This window comes from Phragmites australis, chromosome 4, assembly GCF_958298935.1.
Source record: "Phragmites australis chromosome 4, lpPhrAust1.1, whole genome shotgun sequence".
Lineage (NCBI taxonomy): Eukaryota > Viridiplantae > Streptophyta > Magnoliopsida > Poales > Poaceae > Phragmites > Phragmites australis.
In genome coordinates this window covers 39,784,712-39,792,346 of record NC_084924.1, presented here as the reverse complement: position 1 = coordinate 39,792,346, position 7,635 = coordinate 39,784,712, and positions in this window count along the sequence as shown.

Below are 7,635 nucleotides of genomic sequence, written 5' to 3'. Positions count from 1 at the left end.
GAGTGAAACCTTGAGACACAAGTCTAACCTTGTTTCTCACTATGGACCTATCCTCCCCCTCTTTGTTCTTGAAAACCATTTGGTTCCTATGGTGTGAAACTTGATTTCTCTCAAAATTTTATAATTCGTCATACATGGCATTAACCTAATTTGAATTAGAAAGAGTGTGCCCAACATCATGAGACTCAAAAGATGCAACAAATGCAGAATCAGTGAAATAAGCATGTTGAGCATATTTGGACCTCGTTACCCTCTTACCAAGGTCGCAATCATCAGCTACTGGGGATGTCTTTGCTGAATGTGTTGTGGAGCCTCGCGTTGTGAGATGACCTCTCCCACAATCGCTGTAGCTGCAGGCTCGAAGGCAGCTGTCGGAGGATTAACTCCAGTCGCAGGGATCCCGAGAGACCCCTTTTTAGAGATTCGGCTGGGGGGATGATCCTGAATATGTTCGTCGGAGAAATAAATGGAAATGAATGCAACTGCCGGTGATGGTGGAGTGACCTAGTGTAAGAAGAAGTAAATGCACCAGAATTTAGACAGGTTCGGGCCGCACGGGGGCGTAACACCCTACTCCTGTATGAACTCTATGAATGTCTCGAGGAAGTCCCTCAAGGATGTTGCTGGTTACAAGGAGGGTCTCCTATTCTAAAGCCTGGGGCTCCTTGTTCTTCGGCTGGGATTGGGCTCAGCCTTCTCTGGTCCTCCCTTCTCTTGTTTTATCTATCTGTTGCCTCTTCTTTCCTTTCTTTTCCTCTTTTTTTTCCTCTCCTCTTTTTCCTGCTGTGCCGCCGGCCCCTTCAAATACCTGCCAACGACGATACGCCCCGTACGGGAGGGCGTGAACTCCAAGGCGCCATAAATGGAATGGGCGTCATCATTTCCTCTGGGCGACGTGACCAGGGGTGGAAAAATGCGGCACATGCCCGGTCATCTGTCACCATAAATGGCCTGGCAACGGGCGCCGTGGAGAGGACCCACCGGGCAGTCGCAGAGCGGCCCGGCGTGCCCGCCCTGTCTTGTTCCCCTGCCACAGCAGCGCGGCAGACGGAACGCGTCGGCCCTCACGACGTTATCCTGAGACAGGCCGGATGGCACGGGACGGGACCCGTGCAATTAATAACCCCACGTTTCTCTGCCAGAACATGGCAGGAACTGACGCTAAGCGCGGCGGGAGCAGTTGGAGGTGACAGGCCACGCATGCTCTTTAAATGTGGCATCGAGCCTTTGACTGGTTGACACCTCATCGGTGGGCCCCTCGGGGGCCTCCACCAGGGGACTTTCTGGGTCATCGGGGTACCGAGTGCTCGGGGGTACTGTTCACCTCCCCGAACACTCTCTCCCAAGAATGCCCTTTCTTGTCCTCGGGGGACCGAGTGCTCGGGGGTACTGTTCACCTCCCCGAGCACTCTCTCCCGAGAACGTCCTTTCTTGCCCTCGGGGGACCGAGTGCTCGGAGGTACTGTTCACCTCCCCGAGCACTCTCTCCTGGGCGCTCCTGAACGAATCCTTGGGAACCGAGTGCTCTGGGACCGCTGCTCGCAGCCCCGAGCACTCTCTCCCAGAATTTCCATCGACGGGTCCTCGGGGTTCCTGGGTGCCCAGGGGCCACCGCCGGCGGCCCCGAGAATGTTTCTCCCGATACTTAGCTCTCCTGGTCGTCGGGGGACTAGGGTGCTCGGGGGCCACCGTACACCTTCCCGAGCACTTTCTTCCCGGTACTTAGATTTCGTGGATCATCGGGGAATTGGGGTACTTGGGGGCCACCGACTGCGGCCCCGAGCGCCCTCTCCCGGGACTTGATCTTTTCTCACCTTGCGGGAGAGACTCCACGGGATGGTGCCATGTGGCGGATGGCTGGCCTGGCCTCGGGATTCGGGGACCCCCGGTTCCTGATACATCGACAGTAGGCCCCAGGTCCATTGGCAGGCAATGGCCCAGAGACTGCGGATGGACCCTTTATCGCCAACGAGGCCGAAGCCGGCACTGACGCCACGTGGCAAACTTTCAGATGGCGGTCCCTCCGGTCCGGGCCTTTGGTACGGCCCAACAGGGAGCCAAACGAACGCGTGTCCAAATGACTCCCGAGGCGTGTGACAACGGGACGGGCGGCGCGTGATGACGGAGCAGGCGGCACGCGCGGTAGCCGCGTAAATCGAGGAAAATACGCCTGGCAACCGCTGACACCGCACGACCCGTGAGAGACTCGCCTGGCGGTTGTGTCGATCGAAGAAACCGTCCTGCCGAGTGCGCTGTGGCGGGCGACGTTTGAATTTCCCTGGGGTATAAAAGGAGGAGGGGAGTGAACCGCCCCCCTCTTTATGCTATCTCGTGATCTAGCCCCTGCTCTCCTTGCACTTCTGAGCCCTAGACTCTCCTTAGGCGATCAGAGCACCTTCCCTTCTCCACCGTCCAGATCATCCCCCGCCCCGATGAAATGCCAAGAGCAGGAAGAAGCCGCCGCGACAGGATTCCCGACGACGTGCTGCCGGAGTCCCGCCTGTCGAACGAGGAGGCGACGGAGAAGATTCAGAAGTTGTTGGTCCCCGAAGGCCAGCAGGGGGCCTTGGTGGTGACGCCGGCGAGCTTCCCGCTAGCGACAAACCGCCCGGGGCGCATCGTCCTCTTCACCTCCTTCGTGGCGGCCGGGCTGGTGCCGCCATTCTCAACGTTCTTCCTCCAGATCCTCGACAACTACGGGATCCAGTTCGTGCTTCTCAGCCCCAACTCCGTCGTCATCCTGGCAGTCTTCGCCCGCCGTCGGTGATGCTCTTCTGGCATTTCTTCGCGCTGCGGTCAGCCGGGAAGAAGAGGGGTTTCTCCACCGCGGACGTTGCTGGCTGCTGCAGCTTTCGGCTGCGGGACGGCCTGGGGGAGTGATACATTCGCCAGGTGCTGCGAAGCAAGTGGGAGGAATGGCGGCACGACTGGTTCTATGTCGACGTCAGCCCCCACGACCGTCTGACCCTGCCGGAGGTGGCGGCGGAACCCCAGAAGGCGACCTGGGAGGTGCCGCCGCCGATGGACGCGCGGCTAGAGCCGGTCCTGGAGCGCATCAAGTTCCTGCGCGAGGCCAGGATCACTTCGGTGATGGTGGTGGTGGACTTCCAGCGCCGTCGCCTGGCGCCCCTGCGGGAGCGGGCCCGGCCTTGCTGGCTTTACACTGGCCCCGAGGACATCACCCGGACCCAGATCGGCGAGGATTGGGACCTGGGCATGCCGGAGTTGAGGGGCATGCTCTGGGTGGTGACCGGGGTGGATGACCTGAGCCGGGCGGAGCTCCCATGGAAAGAGATGGCGCTCTGCGCCAATCCTGACCGGGTGACCCTCTGCCGGTGTCAAAGAAGTAGAGCCAGCTCAGAAGAAGGCGTGATGACAGGAAGTAGTGGATCATCCTTATCATCACCGAGAGCTGAAAGGTCACCATCTATAAAGATGATTTCACTCATCTCATATTCACCTGCACACTTAAGAATAGTGCTAGCATAAGGAGTTGACTCATCAAAAGTCACATCACAGGATTTCATGATAGTATTAGTGTCAAGATTATAAACCCTGTAAGAATGACCATGAAGCGAATAACTCAAAAAGATCCCATCAAAAGAATGCGACTCAAACTTGTCAACATTGTCATGCTTTAGGATGAAGCAACAATAGCCAAAAACACGTAAGTGCGAAACTTCAGCTTCCTCCCAAAGTACAACTCATAAGAAGTCACATTGAAGATCGAGCTTAAGAAAATCCTATTTTTTGGAGATGTAGCAAACAATGCTAATCGCCTCAGCCCAAAATTTTCTATGAGTCTTATTCTCATTGAGCATCGTCCTAGCTATCTCCACCAAAATCTGATTTTTCCTTTCAACCATGTTATTCTGCTGAGGAACGCGTCGGGCGGAAAAATGATGCTCAATGCTATGTTCAAAGCAGAAAGCATCAAAGAGATAGTTCTTGAAAACATGGTCTCCAAGAGTAACGAACTCCCAAACTCACGCAAGATCAACGCCAAGTGCTCAAACACACGCAACTAATGCGACACGTGCGAGCAATCCAAGCTCCACACACCTCACTCTATCCTCACTAAGCCATAAAGGCTTGATTATCACCAAATCTTGATAGGGAGGGTAGGGGAGCACTCAAAAGTGAAATATCAAGTTCCAACACCCCTCACAAGCAGCACAAAGCCAGCCAAAATGTCAGCCCCACACAAGGAGGCCATGGGGTACTATACCCCACTTTGAAAAGACTAACCGTAGGAAAGATTATACCCAGATCGAAACTTCCGATCCCTAGAATCCCAACAGTCAGAAACTAGCCGTTACAACCTTTTCCAGCACACATTGGATGCTTCGATCTCCACATCGGAACTTCTGATCGGTTCAAAACAATAGATTTGAACTTCACAAACCAACCTAGATCTGACAAAAACTACACATCAGAACTTCCGATCCATACATCAGAACTTCCAATTAAAAACAAACTCCTAACCGAGAACCCTAACTCCCACAAGACTGGAGATTCCGATCAGAATATGAACTTCCAATCACCACATCGGAACTTTCGATTAACTCCCACACAACTAACTGAGAACACCAAGTTCTCAACAAACCAGATTGTTCGACCCATGTCGGAATCCGATCGACACACAGGAACTTCCGATACCTATCACTCAACAACCCGAGAACACCAAGTTCTCAATGGCTGGACTGTCCGACCCAAATTAGAACATCCGGTTCTAACATCAGAACTTCTGATACACACAGAATTTTGCCAGCAAAGGCACTCTAGGGACTTTCGGAAACACATATTTGATACTTCCACGATCCTAATCACCAAAGATTAAACTAGATGCCACATGGCATACCACCCGTCACAAAGGCCAACAACAACAAATGGTTAAATCTAAAACACCTTTTAGATACCCCGAACTTATAAAACGAACTCTCAACATAAATACATCCCGCACTAAGCACATGATTTGAGCACTCGACACAACAATTGTGCAACGCTTTTGGTAGTCCCTCTTGATAGTACGACTATCGATCATATAACCCGGTTTCTCACTAAACTCCTTGAGACCAACAAAACTAAAAAATACATTTTAGTTATACCTTTGCCTTGAGCAATCTCATCGAACTTGATGAACATGTCATCCTAGTCCCGATGCTTCTTCTAGGCTTGTCATCAACTCTTCACTTGAGCTTGATGACGATGTTTATCATCGCTTCCTATCTCAATATTCTCTTGATCTTCCGGAAGCTTGATGGAGTTCTCTTGATGGCTTCCCACGCATGAAGCATAGGAAACTTCACTCTTTGTGTTATCTTCATTTGGTTCACCACCAAGGCATGAACCGTAAGGATCAAGCATATAAGTTGCCCACTAAACTTGTCTTAATTTTGCTCTTTTAACCTGGCATATTGAGTATCTCAATTCAACTTATGCCTTCTTATGTAACCTAACCCTAACTCACTCTCAAGCACAAAGCACATGGGTTAGTCCACAAAACTCAATTGATAACTTATATCTTAAGTCACTTGATCTTCATGAGTAACTTGGTATTCACTCTTATTGTCAATCTTCATATGGAACCTAACCCCACTCACTCTCAAGCACATAGCACATGAGTTAGTCCATAAAACACAATTAACAATCTCATACTTTTAATCACTTAATCTCCATAAGTAACTTTACCTTCATACTTATTGTCAATTTTATTGAGACCATACTCAAGCTTCGAGGTCTCTTCCACTTTAGCTTCTTCTTCATCACTAGCATCAACACTACTAAGGTTTTGATGTTAGTAGAACTACACATATGTATACAACAGACTCCTCCACAATCTATGTATGTGTGAATGAATCTTGAATATCATTGCATATTGTCTATCTCAAATTTTTGCTGGAGCTTCCTTTATACATATGAAGCAAGTATGACAATGTATATGTCAAAATTAATATGCAATTGCAAAGCAAAACCGTGCAACTTATGCATGGAAAAACCTTCACCTCATTTGTCAAAGGCATAGACTTTAAAACTCCCCTATTAGCAAAGCGATCTTACAAATATAATATCTAGTATAAATTCTCCCCCAACTGACATCAATACCAAAATAGAAAAAAAAATCCAAATAGAGAGGATTTGTCCAAAAAAAAATCTCTCCCAAGCACATTAGCCCTATCCCAAAAAAGGAATCATTGAAAGCTAATGCACAACCATGTATACAATGAGCTCTCTTAATAATTTATGCATTTCTTGTAATTTGAGTTAAATCAAATGCACATATCCACTTATGAATAATTTATAGAGATCACGATATATAATGGGTCAAAGGGGTTTAAAGAGATGTCAAATGAGATTTAAAAAGATATCAAATGGAATTGCAAAAGATATCAATTAAAATTTCAAAAGATATCAATTGGATATCTACAAGAGATACCAATTGAAAAACCAAAACATACCAATTGAAAGAGAAATGTCAACTGAAACAAATTCAACTGAAGACAATTCAAGCATGAGTACGAAATTAATATCCAAAACACAAGTGCAATGGATTAGACTCGAAGTTGAACATAGCAAAGTGGTTGACATTATAACGAATATCTCGTTTATCACACATTCAATAAAGTCATTCAAGGTGGCCGACTATAAACCTCAAACAAAAGATAGATTTTGCTAATTTCATCAATATTGCATATAAGAGCAACTCAAGCATGAATTCTTTTGAATATTTGAGATTGGATGAATCATAAATATGATTATAGAGTTTTCATAAAAATATGTTATATCAAATTGCTCATATTTGTAATAAAGATGTTTTTAGGCACTTGCATGAAAAACAAATTTTCATGCTACGATGCAACCTACACAAGGTTGAATCTATGATATTAAATGTATGAATTAGGTATAAGTTACCAAGGAAGCATTGGATTGATGTAGTCGATCATTGCTCGTCCTTGCTTAGCTTCATTTTGATATGTTCCTTCTTTATAATTTTAGTTGAAGTTGAAAGAGAGGATATTCTTTATAAATATCAATTGAAGGATGAAGACTTTCATCATGAATTCCAGTTGAAATGATCTTCGTTTTGGAAAAAAAAACTTGTCTATGAATGAGCCAAGCATCCCTCATCTCTATTGTATATAAAACTTATTCAATTACAATTTAGTTCCTAAACTCATTGGGTCCGAAGAGATTAGAAAAAATCTCAACACATATGGTAAACTCTCCCATAAATGGTGTATATTGATTTGATATGGAATTGATATCAATTGAAATTCATACAAGAATCTGGATACCCTCACACGTGTCATCAAGAATCAATAATTAATTGTCTCACAATCACCTAGGATTGCTCAAAGAGTTTATCATTATCAAGAATCTCAATACCCTCAAGTGTGCTGATGTCTAGCTTGTACTTTATGAACAGTGGTTGTACTGAGTCCACTTGTACCTTGGCGTAACCAATCGGAATGACTTGATTGTGAAACACACAGCCTAGAATGGCCTAGCCCATGGCAGTCTCGACAGTCAAGTATCCCTTGCCGACAGGAATATGTAACATGCAAGGAGTAGCCTCTATGATATCATCCACAAGATATCTCTGGTTATCAACTTGCGTGGACCTGATGCAGCTTC